General features: G+C 37.7%; 1 protein-coding gene across 2 annotated transcripts in view; it reads left to right on the top strand.

The window, feature by feature from the left end:
• Nucleotides 1-12,780: 12,780 nt before the first annotated feature.
• The window catches only part of araf (A-Raf proto-oncogene, serine/threonine kinase), a 141,274-nt gene continuing 131,143 nt past the window's right edge, over nucleotides 12,781-22,911 (top strand). Inside the window, exon 1 of one of the 2 annotated variants that reach the window (XM_028813405.2) lies at nucleotides 12,781-12,854. The gene's annotated coding sequence lies outside the window, so the exon portion shown is untranslated. Of the gene's footprint in view, nucleotides 12,855-12,894; nucleotides 12,956-22,911 lie in introns of those variants that run through there. The other variant, XM_028813406.2, reaches the window with a different exon arrangement.

The raw sequence follows: 22,911 nt of genomic DNA, 5'->3' as shown, positions 1-22,911 counted from the left end.
GGTTGCTTCTTTTTGTTTTTTTTTTTTTTTCCCAGTTGAAGCATGGGCAGTTGAAGTGACGTGCTCATGATTACACAGTGTCATTAGCAGGATTCAAACCCACAACCTAAGGTCTTGAAGTCCAAAGCCTTAACCACTGTGCCACACATCGATAGTAAAAAACTGACAGTGTGGTTCAGTGGTTAGTGCAGTAACTTCACAAATCCACACTCCAGGATTTGCATCCATCATGCCCCACTGACAGTGTGGAGTTTGCAAGTTCTCCCAATGTCTGCATTTTCTTCTTATATCTCAAACATGTGTGTTTTAAGGTAACTGTCAACTCTAAATGGGCCGAGTATGGGTGTATGCCCTGTGAAGAACTGGTGCCCTGTCCAGGATTGTGTTCTGCTTGGCACTACCTGTTGCCAGAATAGGCACGTGCTTCCCGTCACCCTAAAGTGGGTAAACAGAGTAAACGAATGGAAGGATGAATGGATATTATAAACAGGAGCTTTAGCGGTTCATCCGCTACTGAATCTATCCTTCGTTTTCCTGTCATATCTGTGGTCTGCACAGATTATTTCTCAGACATAACAATTTAGTATTGATGAAAAAAAATTGCAAAAATTAAAATGTATATCTCTCTTGAGAGCCTAGTCAAAGAATATAAAAATTTACACTACTGCATGAATTACTTTTTTAAACTCCAATGTAAATATTTAATATAAAATTCCTAATTATTATTATTACTACTTATGTTATCTGTCCCTCTGTCTTTAAACTGCTGTCTAAAAGCACACACTAATTCTCTAACGGTCTACAGTTACAATCATAGTTACGCGACATCAGGTTTCAGTGTTGCCTGTAACTGTGAATTCTGCTGGCTTGTAAATATACATCAAAGTTGTTGTTTCTTCACATAGCATCAGACGTTGATAATAGAACATCTGTGTGTGTGAAGCATGAATATCTGATTCGGTAGCATACCTACAGTTAAACACTTCTATAAACATTGACGCCAAAGGTTTACACCTTGCTGAACCTAGGGCGGAGTGGTGGCTCTGAGGCTAAGGATCTGCGCTGGTATCCAGAAGGTTGCCGGTTCAAATCCCCGTCACTGCTTAAAAGAGATCCGACTCTGCTGGGCCCTTGAGCAAGACCCTTAACCTGTAATTGCTCCAGGGCTGCTGTGCAATGGCTAACCCTGCGCTCTGACCCCAAGGGGTATGTGAAAACTAACAAATTCCTAATACAAGAAATTGTATAAGGTGAAATAAAAGAACAAAAAAAAAAAACCTATCCAGAAGCAAACAGTAAAGCTCGAGGGTCTGCACAATTATGTACTTGTTAGAGCTTTGCTGTGATTATAATTAGTGTGGAAGTACATGATTAAAAAAATTATACCTGTACACCTCACATGATAATTTGCGAATAACCCCTTCCTTGCCCCATTGCAAATAGTACTACAGCTTCCACACTGGGTGGTCTAATTTTCATTTTCACTATTTACAGAACCTTTGTACGGGGGAAAAAAAATGAAATTGGCTTGATCGCCATCATGTTTTGAAGCATTTTGTTTTTTTTCCAATGTGAAAAATCTGCTTAATCCAATTGAGATTTGCAGGTGGCCGGAGTATTTCCAAGCAGCATTAGGCACCCTGGGCAGGGTCCCCTCATGCACATACCAACAGTCACACCCAGCAACTTTGGAATTGCCACTTAAGCTAAGCTGCATGTCTTTGGCAATATGGGAAGACATTCCATTCAGATACTATATGTGGAAAACACATGGAGACAATGATCAGACATGGGATTCAAACCCAAAAGGTCGAGGTACCCTCGACAATCAGCACTTTCCTGGCTTCATTAAATGAACACACAGTCCTGTCCATTTTATAAAATTACATTGGTTCAACACACACTAAAACCCTTCAACCCACCTTCACCTACTGTATGTTGAGAAAGACAAAGACTTGACAGACAAATAGCTTTTGAAGATGGCATAATGTAACCCTACTAAGCTGAGCAGCATTTGATCTGTTTATGCCACATTTTAATTAACACTGAGACATCTGCAGCTAAATATATCTAGTGAACCTGCATATCAGCACTTGCTTTTCAAGATGCTTGTAGAAATGTGTGCCGCGTGACACAATTTAACCATCGGGAAAACTAGCTGGCTTCCCGAGATCCTGTAAGGGAATACTGTATACATTTAAAAGGTGGATGGAGGAGCGTAAGTAAAAAAGGCAGAGGAGATTTATTCTGTGCTGACCACTTTGAAATGCTTCCTGTATATTAAAAATCTGTTACTGTAAAATACCCGAGTTGCCCAGACACTATAGCTTTTTCAGATACAACCAAATAAATAAAATAAAGATTTACTAATAAGCTGTTGAAAAATTATTAAAGGCTGTTTTGCAACTTTTACATTGTCTGTTTTGTATTGATAATTCTAGTAATTAAGCTTAATTGCGAAAATGTATATTTAACATTAAACAACATTTATAACAGCTAAAAAGTATGAGTATTGCTCTTTTGAAATGTTAAACAGTACAACTCAAATGAACAATTGTTGAACTGTTCACAAAACATTATCTTCCTTGTATTAAATATTGGTAATTTGCTGCAGAGGATGTGACTGAGTGGAATCCAGGGGGTACTCATCTTGGATGCTGCTGAGTTGCTAGCAATTTATGATCCTGTGAATGATACTAATAAATACAGATCTGCAGTTATTCATGTCTTTAGTTTACTAAAGCATTATCTGAATGCTTAAAAGATGAATATTAAAATGTTTTGACAAGCATATATTATATATCCCATATTGTAGCTTCAAACAAAAGGCTTTTTTCATTGCCAGAGGAATTGACATCACCCATCAGTAATTTTACTGCAATGAATACAATTAATTACTGTTATAGTGTTAAGAATGCCATTTTATTTCCACATTCAATATTAAAATGAACAAGCAAATAATGGAATAATTGAAGCCATGATTTTAATTTGCCTTTTTATTCACTTCACAGCACAGATGGAAAATATGCTTTTACAAATTGTAATTTAAAAAATGAATCACTAATTGAAGGTTTAATATTGCTCCACTGCTGCCTGTTTGCTGAAGCTGTTATGTAAAATGTGCTATTTTTAATCGAGACAGCGAAATGGACTGGAATGGGCTTGGGGGTAGTACAAGAGGCAAAAAAGATTACTGCATCAAGCTCTCTCAGTCAAACCCAAATATATATAGTGAGATTTCTGAGACCCTGGCACCCCCCAACAGGCGCTCGACATCCCCCCAACTGCACAGTGCTCTGAAACAGGCAGGAATTGGTTGTCCGCTGCTGGTTCAAATGCAAGTTCACCTCCTCACCACATAACGTGTCTGTTGCTTAATGGTTGGGGCGGGGAACATTTAAAACTGGCCACTGACCTCACTGTGTCCTCACTTTCTGTAGTCTCTCCTCCAAAATGAACCTGCCTGTTGAAGAAGGCTATCTGTTCCTTTAATCTGCACGAAGGGAGCGAATTCAGGACGACTGACAATATCACTGCTTACTTGCTGTGTTTGTGTGTACTGATGTGACAGCTCCCCTTATAAAATAAAATGCATGAGACTCTTCCTGTCTTCACAACAATAAAGCAGATTTTCTTGGAAACCTGGACTCACCTCCTTCTTTCTAGTGCAAGTCTGTGACCCACATGCCACCCTACCCGACACAGACAGACAGGCACAAGTTGTCATACAGCACACACATTTATTTACAGTTGGGGAGCACTTTAATACCCTGCTCCACACAGCACAGTACATAAGGTATAGCACATTCCTTTCTTTTCCTTTTCTTTTCTCTTCTCTTCTCTTCTCTTCTCCCTCCACCTTCACCTCCACCTTAGCTTTGTCTACTCCCACCTGACTCTGGCTCTCAGAGTAGTGGCTGCTGGCTCCTTTTATAAGGTGCCCAGCAGTGCTCTAGGTGCTCGTTGACCCAGTCCCAGCAGCACTTCCGGGTGTGGCAGAAGTGTTGCAATTAAGAACTCAGGAGCTGTCCAGGCACCCCCTGGTGGTAGCCACAGGGTCCAACAGGGTTGTGCTTCCATGATTCAAACCTGTGGTACCACTGCACTCCAGGGGTGTTGCCCTCTAGCTCTTCGAGGGAGGCAATGCTCTGGAAACGCTCCTTCCCCCAGTTCTTCCAACACATAGGCGCGCCCGCCAGGTACGCTACTATAGATATATATATATATATATATATTATACAGTATCTGCCATATAATACAAAAAGTACACAACAAGTGTTTCGCCCTTATTGGGGCTCGTCACGTGTATACACCTTTGCATCCCCTTACAGGGTTTGATCCTTGGAGGTCAGCGCTTGAGGTGAAGCCTCTGATGGTGTGCCACAGTGGCTGGTTTGGTTATTTTACAGGGTGAAGTCTGGAGTATTACATTCATAAGTCTGAGTCACAATCTGATTATTTGGGTGGTTACCTACTACAAGTGTTACCTGGTGAGTAACCACTCAAATAATCAGATCGAGGTCAATGTGGGAGCTGAAGCCTATCCCAGGTTGCATAGGGCACATGGCAGAAATAAACCTTGGACAGGGTGCCAGTCCACCACAGGGTGAACACACATACACACCCCAACCACACTCTACGGCCAATTTAGAATTGCCAATTTACCTAACTCATGTGTCTTTGAGAGGAAACCATAGCATCTGGGGGAAACCCACACAGACATGGGGAAAACTTGCAGACCATGCTGGGAGGACCCGGGATGCAAACCCTGGCCTCCTTACTGCAAGGCACCAGCTCTACCACTGTGCCACTATACCACCCAAAAGTGTTTACCTTTATATCATAAACTGCTCTTATGGCCTGATGTGGAAGGGATGGCAGATGAGTTTTGGAGTGACCTGCTCCTCATAATACACAGAGAAGCAAGTCCAGATACACAGTGTTGAAAAAGGTCGACAATTTCCACTGATGTCCCCTTGAATTTTATCAAAACTCTACATTTTTTTCAAAGAATTCTTTAGGTTGAAAGCTATGAAGAGAAGTATCACTTGCTGCAGGATTTTACAACAAAATATTAAAATCACTTAATATTTTTATTTTATTATAGAGTTCATAATTTGTGGAGTACACATATTTTCTATTTATCCCAAAATGTAACTTTATAGAAATGTGAAGCATTAAACCATTTCAAGTGTGGTAATGTTTATTGAATAAAGTGTTGTCATATACACAAGAAATCATGACAGGCGCCTTCTCTTTTAATGGCTACAACAGCTGTACTTATAGTATATCTAGTGGTAACACAGAGCAGTAGCTAGTTCTGCTGGCAGAGACTTAAGTACTGTATATAGTGAATTGAATCATTCTACAGAAGAACGCAATCCATTATATAGCAAGATACAGTAATGCAGAGGTGAACACATCGATGATACAAAGAAGAGTTAGTAGTGGTGAGACTACAGCAAACATAATAATGGATTTTATGGAAAGATAGATAGATAGATAGATAGATAGATACTTTATTAATCCTAAGGGGAAATTCATATACTCCAGCAGCAGCATATTGATAAAAAACAATTTTAAATTAAAGAGTGATAAAAATGCAGGTATAACTGACAATAAATGTTTACAACCCCCCTGAGAGTCGCATAGTGTGGGGGAGGAACGATCTCCTCAGTCTGTCAGTGGAGCAGGACAGTGACAGCAGTCTGTCGCTGAAGCTGCTCCTCTGTCTGGAGATGATACTGTTTAGTGGATGCAGTGGATGTCAAACTGTCCAGCACCATGCCTACAATAGAGCCTGCCTTCCTCACCAGTTTGTCCAGGCGTGAGGCGTCCCTCTTCTGTATGCTGCCTCCCCAGCACACCACCGCGTAGAAGAGGGAGCTCGCCACAATCGTCTCATAGAACATCTGCAGCATCTTATTGCAGATATTGAAGGACGCCAGCCTTCTAAGGAAGTATAGTCGGCTCTGTCCTCTCTTGCACAGAGTATCAGTATTGGCAGTCCAGTCCAATTTATCATTCAGCTGCACTCCCCGGTATTTATAGGTCTGCACCCTCTGCACACAGTCACTTCTGATGATCACGGGGTCCATGAAGGGCCCGGGTCTCCTAAAATCCACCACCAGCTCCTTGGTTTTGGTGATGTTCAGTTGTAATATACATGTAAATGTTTATACATTTATCATTGAGAAAGTGACCAGAAATGATCAGAATGGCATTGTGTATGCAGCCAAAGTGAAATCACTTCAAATATACTATGAGTTTGGGAAGATTATGTAATGCAAGCATAAACATGAACAGTAACTAGAATCCTTTGAAACTCCTATGTTCCTTTATTATCAGATAAGCACGCTAAGCTACCAGGTGGCCATAACTAAGAGTAAATCCAGGAGTTATGGCTTATCTTGGCCATAAAGATGGTCAGGCACAAAATAAACAGTATGGCTCAAGAAAATAGATAGATAGATAGATAATAACAGGGTGCTAATCCTTTTTTTCACAGATGTTATCATTTAAACCTTGAATTGCCATATTTTAAAAGACTAATCATTGTGGGTAACACAGGGGACAGCTCAGTTTTTCTTTTGAGGAAGTAATCTCCAATATTCTCTCTGTAAAGCACTCTTACTGAGACAACCATAAGACGATTAATCACAAGCTTGGTTATTCAAACCATTTTTAATGCAGCATTGAGTTAATTCAAAATGCAGCTGTAAGAATCGTTACAAGAACTAGAAAATACAACCATGTAAGTCCTGTTCTAAAATCATAATACAGTACATGCTTCCTGTTAAGCTCAGAGTTGATTTCAAAATTCTCCTTGTTAGATATTAAGCTATTCCGGGCGGCACGGTGGCGCAGTGGGTAGCTCTGCTGCCTCACAGTTAGGAGACCCAGGTTCGCTTCCCGGGTCCTCCCTGTGTGGAGTTTGTATGTTCTCCCCACGTGTCTGCGTGGGTTTCCTCTGGGTACTCTGGTTTCCTCCCACAGTCCAAAGACATGCAGGTTAGGTGCATTGACGATTCTAAATTGTCCCTAGTGTGTGTGTGTGAGCACCCTGCGGTGGGCTGGTACCCTGCCCGGGGTTTGTTTCCTGCCTTGCACCCTGTGTTGGCGGGGATTGGCTCCAGCAGACCCCTGTGACCCTGTAGTTAGGTTATGGCGGGTTGGATCATGGATGGATGGCCAATTCACTACTTGCCTACCTGAACCTATCATTTCATATGAACCAGAGCATGCATTAAGGTCTCATGATGTTAGCCTTTTAAAAGATGTCAAGGACTAACATAATACTAGGAATTCAAGCTTTAGTTACAGGGTTCAATCTGCCTGCTTGTACAAGAGATGTCCCTTTCGTCCCAGCTTGAAGTAAAAAATGAAGGCTCACTACTTTAGCCTATAGTGTACTAAGTTTAGAGATACGGATTAGCTGTGTGTATTGCATTTCTGTTTGTTAGTCATTTGTACAAAAAAAAAAGTATTACAAAATTAAGAAAGATGACAATCCTCCGCTATTCCATTTTTTGCTTGATATCCCTGCTGTGACATTTGTTGTTACTGCTATACCTCAAAGCTACAGTATTTTCCTGCCAACACAAAATACACCAGAGACAGTGGGAGCCTTAGAATAAAAGAAAACAAATATTCTGTTGTCATTAACTAGACAGTACAATTCAAACCTATACTTAAGTCTCTGAAACTGTTAGTGTGCTTGACTTTTACTTGGATCATTCACAGGTTTATTTTCATAAGGAATGCTACTGACTGGAGTTTTTGTTTTCCTCTCCTCCACTGTCAAATGGCCATAGCGCAATGATAATATTAATGGACATAAATTGTTAGGATCCATTTGTGTCAAGCAGTTTAAAATTACTTTGTTTTACTATATGTTTAAACTAATCTATATCTTTATGTGAATGCAATGTGTAATTAGTCATTTTTAAAGTGAGCAACTGTATTTTACCTAAGAACTTGTAACAGCACTCTGAGCATGCACTTAGTGAAAAGCATGATAAAAAAAACCTGAACTGAAATGATGTGATGTGAACGCACATCTGAATCTGTTCCTAGGAGAGTTGCACTCAGGGCGGCTGATGGAACAGTCCTTACGGATGACACTGCAGTGGTGACCCGCTGGGCTGGCTACTTTGAGCAGCTGTTTAAAGCTGATCCTCCGGCTAGAACATTGGATATCTCTGGGTCCACAGTTCTTGAGGCTGATGCTCCAATTGGCTGTGAACCACACAGTCTCACAGAGATTGCACATGTGATGAGCCAGCTGAGGGTAGTGAAAGCTGCAGGGCTGTGTGTTATCCTGGTTGAACTTCTCCAGGCTGGTGATAACTCTGTCCTCCTGGCATTGCAAGCAATCTTTGCTTCCATATAGGAGATGGGTGTCATCCCAGCTGAGTGGAAAATTGGACTTCTTGTCCCTATCTGGAAAGGGAAGGGTGGTCGCCTGGATTGTGGCAACTACAGGGGGATAACACTGCTCCCGGTGCTGGGTAAGGTCCTTGCTTACAGTGGCTGTTGGGCATCTGTTGGTGAAGAGAAATTCACTGATTTTTACTTTGACGACGATGCTGTGATCTTCATGGAGTCAATGGAGGCTCTGACTGGGGCAAATGAGAGACTGAGCGAGGAGTCTGAGTGTCTGGGCTTGTGAGTGTCCTGGATAGAAACCAAGATCCAAGCCTTTAATGACTTCTTGAGCACAGCCATCAGCAGTGTGTCTGTCTGCAGAGACTTCTTATGAAGTCAGTAGATGGATTGAGAGTGAATGTGGGGGTGGGGGGTCATGAGGTTGCTGGAAAGGGATGTGTGGCGCTCCCGATATCTATGAAAAAGGACAAAGGTTAAAGTCTTACTAAATCATACAAGACATGAACACTATCCAGTGACTTGAGACGAAGACTGGACTCCTTCAGTACTGTGTTTCTTCAGAGAATCCTTGGGTGCTGCTGGTTTGATTTTGTGTCTAATGAGTGGTTGCTCACGGAGTCCTGAAAGAGGCACATTACCTGCATTATGAGGGTGCGTCAGTTACAGCACTATGGCCATGTGGCATGATTCCCTGAGGGTGATCCGGCTTGCAGGATCCTCATTGTTGAGGACCCAAGCAGCTGGACCAGGCCAAGGGGATGCTCATGTAACATCTGGCTGCAGCAGATAGGTGGTCATTTCCGGAGGGTGGGACTGGACTGCGTGTCTGCCTGAGGGGGTTGCCAATCAGGATCCCAAGCTGTTTTGTCTTGTGGTGGGTGTGGCAACGCACTGTACCAGTGGATGCTCCCCAGTGTGACCTGACCTGACCTGATGTGAAGAAATCAGTTGGATTGAGGTATACTCACGTTACCCTTTGTATTAGGCTTTTTTACATTAGAAAAGTTGAAAACACTCTAAGAAACAATGAAAACTGAATACATTAAAGTGGTATTTTTAACAAAGTCAAGTATAGATCTATATGTACAATTATTTCTAACTAGCTCTCAGAGAGTATTGTTATAAGAATATTAACAAGAATAAAAGGTTCAATACATGCTCTAAACAGGTAAGTTAAAAAGCAATATTTGGAAAGCTTTTGTGTGTTTTTTCTGAATAACTAGAAACAGAGGGAGGAGTAAAAATGTAAAAGAGAAGTTTGTGTGAACATCCTCTTCCAAAAACATTCTTATGATTCTCCTTTCCCCCTTTCATGTTATTTAGCAGACCCATAAATATCATCTGGCTTCTTAATCCAATATAACTGAGACATTTGCTCTGTTAAGATTTCCATATTACCATATTTCATAGTCTCATGAAAACCGGGTGGCTTAGTGGCAACAACTCCTATATCACATCTTTAATTTAGTTTGTTTACTGTTTTCACAGTTGTTGTGCTATACTCTGGTATTCAATTTAGTACTGGTTCCAGTATTCAACCTTATGCATTGGAACAGGCTTTGGCCCACTGTGACTTTAGAATTACATTTAGCAGGTTTAAAAGATGGATTGATTCTTTCAAAATAAAGAATGCTATAATCATATTCTATGTAAAGTGATTATTATAAGAAATTGAAACATCTCAGTTTGAGCTGCCTCATAAAGTTAAAGAACCCATTATCTTAGCCATGCTTTTACAAACATAGTGCTTTATACCTGGTGAGGTCGCTTTCAACCCCACTACATTTTAGTGTTAATTATTTGTTTACAGCATACAATCATAATTTTTTGCTTAATAAGCTAAAAATTTAGGCTAAACTTGGAACCCGGAAGGTAGTTTTTATCGGGTACTGAGCAGCTTGATAAAACATACATGATAAAATTAAGTAACATTTTGAAATCTTAATAATCCAATCCGGGCAATCTTTACAGCATCGGGTACAGAATAGGAGCCGATATTGCCAATCCGTTGCAGAACCCATTCTTGTACATGGAATTAAGCAAAACACAAGGTCTTTGGAATGTGGAAGAAAAACCGGAGTACTTAAATTAAACGGAGTATATGCAAACTCCACAAATACAGTAACTGGGTGTAAGATTCAAATCCAGTATGCTTAAGCAGTGTGGCAGCCCAGCTCCACTGTGCCACCTCATCAATAATTAGGTTGTCATGTCATGTTTGAAAATAATTCCATATTAAAATAGGTATTAATACAGGTAGGTAAGGCTGATTATGTTTTTCAAATTTATGAGACTTTAAAAAATTAAATTTGTGTAAAGCTTCTTCTTCTGTAGTTATTCCTATTTTTATATGGGATCGCTATTTTATTTTTTTTAACTAGGCTTCTCCAATAACCTTGGGTGGGGATTTAATTTTGGTTTGTTAAGTTTGACTTGATTGCATGTAATGTTATTTGCTTCAAATAAAATCAACAAAAATATTTAAAAAAGACTTCTCCAATAAAGGTTTTGGCATGATTTTTATGGCTGGATGCCTTTCAAGCCTTACCCGCTTAAATTATTATATTATACAGTATATGCAGTATTCTTCTATAATGAGCTTATTTCAAAGGAAAAAAGTAAATAAATAAAAATTAAATATATCATTGATGCAATTATTCAGAACCGTCGTGGGCATGACCCTTGACATTTGGCTCAGGTGCATCCCATTCTATTGATCAAAATTTAAATGTTTTTATGCATTGTTTGGATTCCACTTACTGTATGGTAATTTCAGTTGATTAGACATATTAGGAAAGGCACATACCGGTCTATGTAAGGTCTCACAATTAACAGTGTGTTGGAGCAAAAACCCAAGCCATGAGGTTGAAGGAATTGCCTGCAGAGCTTAGAGTCAGGATTGTGTTGAGACACAAATCTGGGAAAGGCTACAAAAAATTCTGCAGCATTAAAGGTTCTCTAGAAGACAGTTGCTTTTATAATTCATAAATGGAACAGGTTTAAAACAACTATGACTCTTGAATTAGCAGCCAAACAATAATGAGACACAAAATGAGCCAAAGTATGACCAGCAAACTGTGTCAATCATACAATATCAGAAAGTAAAGAAAGATGAAGGTCTCAGGAATGTTGATCTGTTCAGGTCCACAAAACATTTTAATAGTGCTCTTAGAAAAGAGAAAATTAACAATTTCAGAAATGTCTGCTATTGCACAATGAGAGCAGTGGAAAGCCATGGCATTAAATCATGGGTTTAATTAACAATAAGAGTCAGTGCCTAATGAAGCAACTGGTTGGAGTTTGAGGCCCTGACTTAGTCAGTCTTCTGTTGGCTCACTCACTTCACATTTCATTTCTGTTTGGGTGCATTTGCAGCAATTCAAAGGAACGAAGATGAAATTCAGGGGAACAAATCTTAAAAAAGCAAGTCCATTAAAATTGATTGAGAAGAAATTAATTAGCACCAAAAAAAAAGGTCAAAAATTAAGAAAAGGGTCAGAATGAAAACATGCAAACTCTGTGGGTCTCAAGGAGAGTTGGGGATCCTTGACCTTAACCAATAGTCTCAATGTAATCTGAGAGTTTGAGAGGATCTGCAGAAAACAATGGCAGAAAATCCACAAATTCGGGGGTGTTAAGTTTGTTTTGTCATACCCAGGAAGACTCCAGGCTGCAATCTCTGCCAAAGGTGCTTCAACTCATTACTGAGTATTGGGTCTGAATACTTGTTGTCAATACATTACCGTATTTTTTTACGTCACAATATTGAAAACGCTGAGGTGTATGGAAAACGTAACTATGGCCTAAGCAAATGATTCGACAGACTGTGTAGTCCTCCATCGTTTGTAATATTTCTTATATATTTTGTTTAAAATCAGCTTGTCAGAAATACGCTGATACCAATATTTCAGCCGGTACTTGGCAGTAATTAAACAAAGCAAGAGAGGTGTGCGACACCTGGAAGAGTTCTGTATATACTAGAAAGTGACGCGAAAACCACAAATCTGCATTTAATTATAAAGTCTCATGTTTTCATGAGTTCATATTACCTACTTATCCTTTGGCACAGATGTCAGGTAATCTTTTAACAGTGTTACAGCATGTTCATCTGTCTAGGAGTTAGAGTAATGCAAGGTTTAATCACTTGTAATCTGCACAATGTCGCACGATCCGTTCGGCAATCTTTATCATTTGTATCGAACGTGTTTTTTTTTTTTGGACGCTCTGCTTCCAATCGTTCAAAGTTTCGCTCACCCTGACGTCAACATTGAAATCAAAATACCATCGCTGGCACGCCCCCTTCCCCGCCCTTTAACTGTGGCTAGATGACTGACGACAGGGTCATCCAACCAACGCCCATGAGAAAAGATACAGCCAATAGAAATGCAATATTGGGCGTCCCTATACAGTCACAGATTTCTTGTCCCTTTCTTTAAGACTGAGAGAATTCAAGATGGCCGCTCCAGGTAGGTGTTTGTTTTAGAATAACTTAGTAAAGGTGTTCGGGGGCTGGAGGTTAAAGGTTGCTTTCAAACACTGTCAGAAGTGGACAGCTGGTTGTCACGAAGTGAGGCAAAGCAATTATTGCAGTTTTGTAAACTTTTAGCGGCTACTTTGCGGTTTCATTTCAGAAAGAGGAGACTTCTTTAAAGCACGGGCATAAAATTAATCCTCATCCTTTTTAGCAGAGTTAGTTACTTTCATGATACAAAGTAAAGTGTGTCGAAAAATACCAGTGTATTTCATTATTTTAACTGTTTAAAGGTGTATTGAAAGGCTTTGGAATACTTTTAACGATTCTATGAACTTTTTATTGGTTGACTGAGGGTGATGTTTCAATATAAGCATCTTTTATTTTTTTCCCCATTCGCCGTTTACTTTCATAATTGACGATTGGGTATATATATATATTTTTTTTCCTCACGACGGACTTTGGTAGCTAAAAAAAGCTGCAGCACTTGCAGGAAGAGCTGCTCATGTCAGATCGATCCGTTTCTCTTTTTGACAGGTTTATTGGCTTTTTAATTATATATTTTTTCAAGTACATTAACATGTTTGCGGGTAACTAACAACTCTCGTATATTAACACACCCTTATCTGAGAACGTTAATCATAAATAAATAATGGTAATAGTATGGAGTAATGTCAGCAAACACTTCGTAATTTTTCATTCATCAATAGCTTATGCATTTTGTTTCCGTTGTTGTACCTCATCAGACTCTGTTTTACTTAAATGTTAAGAGTAATGCATATATACAATTGTGTTACAATTACATCTAATGTTTTACTCGTGTCATTATCACCTATCTAATTCGGATTTGTTGTGACTTTCTGTTATTTGAGGAGCAGTTGCTTTCGGACTGAATAAAACAAAGAAACTCCTCATTTATACATATCAGATATATAATTAATAAAATGCTATATTTGAATTTTTACCTGTTTTTAGTCAGTTGCAATCTCAGTTAATTGAAAGGAAGACTGTTTTTATGCCTGTATTGGTTTATTTTTCATTGTATGCTGTTTGACTGCAAAACTGGCTATGGCCGACGTTGTTGTTTTAAGATCATTTGTTTGGTCTACCCCAATCAGTTCTTTCATGCAACTGGATGAGCCTGGAGGAAAAGGGTTACTGCTCAGACGTTGTCATTGAGCTTTCAGTTCTGCTGTCTTTTCCCAGATTGACTGTGAGCATGCCAATAAATCATTTTGCTCCTCTATTGTCATCCATGTGGATAGCTCAATGATTCATGACTAAGTTATTGCATTTGTCCCCATTTAATTTGCTAAAAACTCAGACTGTATTATAGTATTTATGGTCACTGTAAATTGTAATTTACCTGATTAATGTTTCAATTAATGTGGCCCAGGTCACTGTTCCTGTGCTGATTAATATTTAATTTGTAGGCATTGGTCATGCTCTAGTGAAGCACATCATTCCTTCTCTGGAACTGTGGTGGCTGTTGTTTAGATATTAAATAGACTACACACCATTTGTCAAGGTTGTCTTGACAGAAGGCAGATTGTGCAGAATTTTTGAATTGGGAAATTTTAAGTCAATATCAAGTTGCAATGTGTTTTCTGTTTTATACCTAATCAAACAGCAGAGCTGCAACATAACAAGTTTAGCTGTATATCCATAGCAGGAATTTAGACATTTAGTAAAAGTTGTGTTGTCACTAGTAAATTTTGATTTTAGTTTAAAAGATACTTGTATGCTAAATTCTCTGCTGTTTGTTTTCTGACGTTTGGAAGTGTCACTATTCTGTATTTGGATCTTATTGCAGTGGTCAAACATGTCTAAATCTTTCGGCAAAGATTCTGAGACTTGATAAAATATTTTCATAGATCTTGGCATTGCTTTAAGCAAAGACTGCAAAATGGTCCGGTACGTGGGCAGTATCGTCAGGATCACAGATGGCATGTTATGTGGAATGCAGATTTGTAACCTCACTTTGTCTTAATTGGCCTAATTTCTGCTTGTGTCAAAAACAAGCTTTTTTGGCCTTTTGAAATCTTACAATACCTAGTAATTCTTCTTATTTTTGGTAGCCTTTATACAAAGGATACATCTGCAGGAAATTACATTTTCTTCATACTTTTGAGTTACCTTATATTTTATGAAGTGGTGGATGAAGGTAGTAGAATGAAATGGTTTTACTTTGTTTGCAGGAATTCTCCTTTTTTTTTTTTTTTTTTTTTGGTTTGTGTTATTGCCGGTGTTTAAGTTGACACTGGTTCTAAAAGAGATCTGAAAACTGTTTGGCACCATTTCTTTTGTACTGCTGAATTTATTTTTTCTTTTACTACAGTTTCTAAGAAGCATGTATAAAAACTATAAAAGAGTTAAAGGAAATACTAGTCAAAAATAAATCTAATACTCTTGAACCACGGCAACTACAAAAAGGTGTTTTTTTTTTGTTTTGGTTTTTTTTTTTTAAGCTGTAGTGGGAATAACACTATAGAAAAAATGCCCACAATTGGACCTATAAAGTAAGTAAACAGTAAATAGAGTGAACATGATTTTTTTTATTCATAAATTTTTTTTTTGGACGAGTACTAAATAATTTGTCAATGAATGAATGAAAAGGAGCAATATGGATTGAAAGCAGCAGATTCAAATTGTTTTATTTAAGAACAGAGAGATTTTTTGTTTTTATGTAAGGTATGTTATCCTGGGAAAACTCCTCACCGTTTTCAAACGTGAAATTTGCACTGGCATGTCTTACTGTTATAGTATTTTTTGTATCAAACTGTCATCAACAAATACAGCTGAAAAGGGTATAATAAATACATATTGTGAGTATACACTAGAGGCTTGATGAAACAATTTTGCTTTATTTTCGCCTTGAAAGCATAATGAAAGTTTTATCTGTACAACTGTTTAAAAGGCAAAAAAAAAAGCTGAAACTTAAACAATACTTTGCTTGAAACTGAAAAGTGATACCCATTTCACAATTTAGTGTTTCATATTTAATTTAGAGTAACAGTTGTACAGCCAAGGAATGTTTTTCTAAATAGAAAACTGTCTTGGTATAGGTGAAGAAACAAACATCCAATACCACAGTTGATTTTTAATTATTTTTATCAATTTGAATTATTTTTATTCATTTTTACACAATAGAAATAAGCAGTCTGAGATGAAGTGAGCACAAAAAAGAAATATTTGCAAGCTGTGGGCAAGAGACAATACTACATGGCTTGTCATTTCAAAATTGCTGTTCAGTTCATGTCTCCTCTTTCACACTCACACACTTATTTTAGTGGTTTACTGCATTTTCCTGATATCACTCAAGGAAAAGTGCAGTTTTAAAGCTATGCACCATTCTTTTATTTCAAAACCGGTTGGAAGAAATTTAATAATGGAATAACGTCATTTTCTTAAGCATACAATAAAATTAAGTAGAAATTAAAATGTAAAATTTTATTTTGTTTGTAATGGAGCATATTCATTTAGGTAAAGCGAACACCATCCTACTAGGTGGCAGCAGCCAACTAGAAAGCATTTAGTTAAAATAGTTTGAGGTGGATGACGTTTTAAATTGTGCTTTAAAGATTTAGAGTTTTCGAAAGTAATAAATTATCAAGCAACCCATCCTTTACTGTCAAAAATGGACATCACCACAGTAGCTGACAGTAAAGAAGCAAGTCAAATTTTCACATTTTTTGTTAGATTTATTTATTTACTTTTCCATCATAAGAGCATAATGAAAGAAACTTTACAAGGGCCATCATCTTTTTATTTCCAAGGTCATGGGAATCTTAACCTCTCCCAGAAGTGCCAAGTGTAAGACTGTTGCAGGGTTTGCTTGCACACGTACTTCAACTCAGTCCTATTTGGCTGATTTATACCTCTATTTAAAGTAAAGTTTCTGTGATACAGTTTAGTTATAAAAAAAGATTAACAACTTTGATCTCTTTAAATAAAACAATCTCCTTGTACAGTACTTGAATTCAGACGAAACAGAAAAGAAAAATCAACATTGGTTGAACTTGAGAACTGCTTTATTTCAACAATTTAGTCATGAAGTACAAACCTCTGAAGAAAGAGTGTGCAAAGGTTGTTGGGCAAAAATAAGCAAAGTCTTTAGAGTGTTCTTTTCTTATGAGGTGGTATTAGAGTGCTCTTAACTTTTTTTTTTTCTTTTTACACATGCATGCTGACCCCATGTAATATTAACATTTGTCTAAAAACAGCAGTTTATGCACATTTTAAATGTATTATTTGGCGTGTACAACTACTGTACATTTATTCCTGACATGAAATTGCATCCTGCAAAAAAGTAAAGATGAAAGTATGTAAACAACAAATCTATTGTCATTTGTATGGTATGAAAAGAACCAAAGTGTAAGAAGAGTGATGCAAATGGAGACCAATACTATTTGTTTATTTTTCCTTTTGCTGCATCTCACATAAGCTTCTCCATACCAGAAGGGTGCATAACAAAAATAATAGATATGAAAAGATTGTAACAGTTAATGATTTAAAACTTATTTCCAACTTGTTTAAAGCCAAAAGCAGAAATATTAATATGTCTGTTACATAGGTCTGTCTGTTACATAATCCATTCACTGTGATTTCTGTTTGCCACTTGATATTGTTACTGCTGTCTTTTGAGAGAACAATTACCATGAGTTATGTATGTATAGTACAAAGTTAAAATCATACATTTGTTGTGAATGCTGTTAATGAGCAGTATAAACAGAAAGAATCCACTTGTCACTGTGATTTATAATAGAAATATTGATAATATTTATGGCAGTTTAAGTTAAAATTTCTAGTGCTATTTGTATTTTGTCATTGATGACAGTTGTTGTTTTTTAAATGTTTGCTAATCCAAGTTGTTTTAAGCATGTACCATTCGTTCAAAATGGATATTTTGCCATTTTGGTAATTTTATATTCAGGGATAACTATGTCCAAAAAAAAAAATATCCCTACTTGATTCAATAGTTCTTAAAGTAGCCATGCCTCAATGTTTTTGAAACAGCTTCTAGCATTGTTGCTTTTCATTTCATTTAGTTAGCAGGTCACTGGTTATAAGTGAAACTGTTATTTGTGCATTTCTTTCTTTTTGAACTATTCTTTAATATCTAAATATTTAAAAGACCCATTATTCAACAGCCACCGAAATTCTTAATGGGACACACGTTTACTTTGTGCACCACAGCGTATGGCAAAGTTGTTTCTTTACTTTACTCTGTGTTGTGGCCATATTACCCTTACCTCTCCTTCATAGCTGCCTAGTGGTTTGTAAACCAAGGGCTTTAGGTGACACTTCTCTTATCCTAAAGCATAGTAGTATAACATGAGGTCAGCACAAAGACACGTAACCAGCCAATTGCTATATTTTGTTCTTATGCGCACCAGTGGATCCTGAGGATATTATATTTGGCCCCAAGTGTAAAAGAATATTTTCAGATAAGTAGAAAATGAATGTCTTCCTTTTATAACAGTTCACTGGGTCAAATTGTTGGAAATTGTTTTTCAAACCAAAATCTTTGACAGGATACCAGTTTTTAGTGCTAATGCTCTCTTCACAGCAGGTAAGTTTTTGTTTTCACTGCAGCTTTGTATGTACTTGTCCCTACCTCACCTGGCAAATGATATAACATCATTTAATACTATTTTCTTTTTCCCCTCATTGCAATGTGTCTGTTAAAGCAATAAATATAACAGTGTAGTACGGTGATTAGTGTTGTCGTCACAGAGCTTAAAGAAACTTAGTTCAGATACTGTACCTGCCTGGTCAATGCCTTTGTGAAGCCTGTGTGCCTTTCCATATTCTGTTTAGGTTATTCTCCCAAATTTGATAGAGATGTTTGATACGTTAAAAATTGACTGCAAAGTGTCCCCATGTGAATGATTACCATGTGTAAATGCTCTCTGTAATGAAATGTTTGCCTGTCTTTGGTTTGTTCCTGTCTGTCAAATTCTTGCAGGACTGGTTGTAGTCTCCCGCTATGCTATAATTGGATTAGGTGCTCTGCAAATGTATGGATAGAAATCCTACAATAACTTTTATATACCAAGTCTCCTTGGTGGACAGGTGTTTTTGGTGGTTGCAAACTACATAGTATGCTATAACTCAAGTAATATTTTGTGAAAACTTTAAAATTATGTTTAAAATTGTAATTTTTAGCTTTCAAAATAAAATTGTCTAATTTTAGAGCCCTTATAACAATTCAAGTTTTTAATGTTTGTGTTCTTTTATTTTTGTTTTCATGGTTCTTGTTTGTTTGTGAGCATTATTTAATTTATTCTTTTCATTTTGGGATCTGTATTTTTAGAGTTTGTTCAGTACTGTAGTGGTAATTTGGACTCCTAGTATGCTGCTGTTAGAATATGAGAAAGATGAGGATTACTTCAGAGACAGCAGTTATGAACACAAGACAATGATTAATTTGCAAATGCACCAGAGATCTGCCGTAATTGTACTTTAAGTAATTAATGAAGGTTGCTGGTCAAAAAGGAAAGTACAGAGGATTGTGGACACTTAGAAACAAGATCTGTATTGACTCTCCAGGGACACTGTTCATGTCTATGTTGAGCATCTATGTACACAACAGGTAGTGTTCTTCTTTACTAATAATGAATAAGTCTAGGTAACAAGATCCCTAGGATTTGTGGCCTGCCATACCAACAAAGAAGGTTAACATGCATTTTTAATAAGCCATTATATGGCACAATGTACATTGCATTCATGTCTAGGGACACTCATTTTGGAGGAAGGTAGAAAGCCAGGTACACATACATTTTCATATGCTTTGAGCCAGAAACTGTTTTTTGTGATTTCTACCAGTGTAGCTTCTTATGAAGTGTTTAAGTTTAGTGAGCCTTCTGTGTGGCGGCTTTTAGCCATTTGGTGTGTAAACATGTATTTTTGGCTCTTCTTAAGTATCTGAGTCACAGTAAATACGAGCAGTACCTTTTTGATGTTAAATGTCTTGTGTTTGGCTTTGGCTTTTTGTAATATGCGTCATAGCATGTAGTGCATTAAAATGATTAATATTAGTAAGGGGGTTGAGACAGAAACCAATAGGTGTTTTACAATGGGGCAGAAATGGGATTTCAGTACGTATGCTTATGTCACATGAGTTTAGCTTCTAAACACCAAATAGGTTTCTTGCCATGTAATATTTATCAGTTCCCAGCATTTAATTGCCCTGTCATGAAATCTCCATGAATGACACAAGAAACTGAAAATAAAGTAGGAGCTTTGATGGAATCGCTATTTAGCAGGCTATAATGAAAAATATGGCTCCAAATGCTGTACAACAACAACATTTATTTATATAGCACATTTTCATACAAATGATGTAGCTCAAAGTGCTTTAGAAGACGAAGAAAGAAAAAAAGGAAACAAAATTTGGCAATGCTAATTAACAAAGAATAAGGTAAGGTCCAACAGCCAGGGAGGACGGAAAAACAAACAAAAAAAAAAATTCCAGATGGCTGGAGAGAAAAACAAAATCTGCAGGGGTTCAATTTCCTTCAGACCGCCCAGCCCCCACTAAGCATTCTACCTAACATAAATGATCTAATCAGTCCTTGTGGTTTTCAGGCTTCACATGGAAGAATTAGATGATGATGGTCATGTGGATATCTGGCCTTCAGTCCATCAATGTAGGGACTCCACGGTGCTTTGATCAGGTGGTGGTGGCACAGATCACCACCACAGAAAACCGGAAGAGAACAGCAGAGAAAGTAGGGGTTAGTACTGATTTCTGAGACTTTGGGGGGGAGGGGGGCTAGGGGGAGAATAGACTGTACGTTTGTGTGACACCGGCAAGCTTGAATAATTTATGCTTCATTTCAGGGTCAAAAAAAATTGTAAAAATAAATCAAAGTTAAAATTTCATTAGATACATTTCCTCTTAAGTAATCATACAACTTTAAGTACTTTTCTTTAACATGAGTAATTTAACAGTTGGATCTATTGTATACTTTTTCATTCCATAATTTTGTCTAGTTTTGGAAATGTTCTAATATTCATTTGAATTTTGTGCTGTTGATTTGTAGCACAAGTAAGCATGGTTAGTAGTTTTAGTAGCACATGTTTTTTGTTCAGAAAATGCAAACACCATTTTAAGGACTAATACACTTGTATACTACCCTTTTACTTTCTTAAATATTTGCAGTTTAGGATAGTTAGTTGTTTGGGGTTAAACTTGCATGCAGCCACGTGTTAGTATTCTTTTTTTTCATGGACATTTTTCACATCACTTGTCATTGTTGCCATTAGGGTCTATTATATCATAAACATTTTCCTTTCATTCTGAACTAACACAAGATTAGGATTTCTCCACCATTAAAAAAAACTATATGGGGTAAGTACTGAAACATATTAAAAACATTTATTTCTGCATTTAGTTCTCCGGTCAAATGTGCTTGAATCTTCAGCAGTGGAGAAGTATTTGCAGCATTATAGTAATGCTAAAATTCCTCCAAATGTACCAAGCCTGTCGCTTTAAAAAATAAAGGACGGGGATAAAAAATGTTCCTAAAAATATGCATCTAACTTTTTTTTTTTTTTTGGGCTTATCTCTCTCTGGGGTTGGCATGACTGACTATATAAATTCTGTCGTTCATAAAAGGGACAGCTTTGTTATAGGACGGTCTATTTCAAAACCTGCTTGTAATAAGGGGTCCATGGCCAAGTGTGATTTTAATAAATAATTGGGAATCCTAGAGTGTGCAAGCCCTAAGCAGGGGCAGGTGCATGCGTTAGTGTGCCTGCACCACTTATGAGGCTGCTTGGGGTGCTTACCTGATCATGTTCACAAATGTGAGCAGATATGTCAAGTGCTTCACTCACACCTCGGAGCAGGTGGAGGACAGCACCTGCACCTAAATATTTCTATAAAGGGAGCTTGCATGGTAAAATTGGGAGAGGAGGAACAGGAAAAGATGGAATGGAAGTAACAGAAAAAGAGAGAGTGACAGGATTCAGGAGGAGCCCATGTAAGTGGAATGAAAGCAAGCGGTCGGGAAGACAACCCTGGTATTAGTGTATAGCCAACACTTTAGAGGAAATGATCCCTGTCCCTGATCAATTTGGGGAGCAGTACTGACCAACCGCTACACCACTGCTCACATGTAAGGCTTAGGAATAACAGTGGAAGTCGGCATGTCACAGTTGACCGTGGCTCTTGGTGGGCATTTTCTCTGGCTGCGGAGATCCCATCTGGTGTAAGCAGAGAAGAATCGGCTTTTAGAAAGGAGGCATGATGCCTGTGGATTGTTTTTAATGGACATATTCTGCCTGGGATTTTAACCTTGACTTTTATTGGATTTATTTGACATTTTTAACCACCAGATTATTTATTTATTTGAATATCATTAGTGAGGCACTTTGGACACTGTTTGGGTTTTAGGTGAAGCAGTCCAACACTTTCCACCAATCCCTTCCTGACGGTGTGTGTTCCCTCATTTGCTGGCTGATTCTTGGGTACGTGATTGACAGTTCCTGGTTCAGGAGTCTCCTGGATGCAACCTTGGGATCATGAAGCTGACCTGGACTATCACATTGTTAAAAACTTGAATTTTTACTCCAACCACCACCACAAAAGCCCATAACTATTGAACGTGTCTGTGTGTCAGCTTTCAGAAAAGTAAGTCCGTACACTAGATTGGTGATAAAATTTCTTGAATACATTACAGCGGTGTGATAAGCTTTTCCTGACATTAGAGGCTGGTAATTTTGTTAATATAGTAAAGACAAAAAATACGTAGCTTTCAGCACTAGTTGATCAGGCATCACATGTCTTCATATAGTGAGTGATGGGTAATTCCTAGGAATGGTGTAATTTAGGCAGCTAACAGACTGGCTAATGCTATGAAAATGTTACATGGTATTGTTGATATGAGATTTGAAAATCTAAAATTACTCTTCTGAAACCTGTTTAATGCATACAAAAATTAGGGTTTATAATGTGCCTTTTGTATGCTTCATTATTAATATTTTTGCCTTTTTCTCACGGTGTTCATGATTCACAAAAACGTGATTTTTTTTTTTCTTCTTTT

The sequence above is a fragment of the Erpetoichthys calabaricus genome, chromosome 11 (assembly GCF_900747795.2).
Source record: "Erpetoichthys calabaricus chromosome 11, fErpCal1.3, whole genome shotgun sequence".
Classification (NCBI taxonomy): domain Eukaryota; kingdom Metazoa; phylum Chordata; class Cladistia; order Polypteriformes; family Polypteridae; genus Erpetoichthys; species Erpetoichthys calabaricus.
This window is presented reverse-complemented; position numbering and strand designations above follow the sequence as displayed.